The 445-nt window shown below is 35.3% G+C and overlaps 1 protein-coding gene across 1 annotated transcript in view; it reads left to right on the top strand.

Annotated features, from left to right (window-relative positions):
• LOC119594221 overlaps nt 1-445 on the top strand; it is a 3,915-nt gene that overhangs the window by 1,798 nt on the left and 1,672 nt on the right. The gene's annotated exons all lie outside the window — the stretch shown is intronic.

Below are 445 nucleotides of genomic sequence, written 5' to 3'. Positions count from 1 at the left end.
AAGGGGTTCAAAGCGAGGTCAGCACAGGCACGGTCAAAAGGGGGGGGGGGGTCGGAGAAGGTCAAATTTAAACCAGGGTTAAAATAGGATTGGGGCAGTTTTGCAAAACACGTGCTTGACCTTTTTTGTATTTATATTTAATAATAAAAAACTAAAACCTTTGTATCCTTTTCAGATTCATTCACATAAATGAATGCATAATCCTAATGCAACAGAGTGAGAACAATAACAGCCATCGTCTCATTTGCATAACATTACATTATTTACTGCATGAAAACGATCAATAACACCAAAGCGATATTTACATTACCAAAGGCTATATTTCTTTTTCTAACAACTCTAAACCCACAGGATGTACTGAACGATAATATTGGGAATTCCAGATATGAACAAAAATACACATTGAAAGAAAATGTAAACAGAAACAAGATTCAAAGACTAGCAA

Source organism: Penaeus monodon, chromosome 33 (assembly GCF_015228065.2).
Source record: "Penaeus monodon isolate SGIC_2016 chromosome 33, NSTDA_Pmon_1, whole genome shotgun sequence".
Classification (NCBI taxonomy): Eukaryota; Metazoa; Arthropoda; class Malacostraca; order Decapoda; family Penaeidae; genus Penaeus; species Penaeus monodon.
This window is presented reverse-complemented; position numbering and strand designations above follow the sequence as displayed.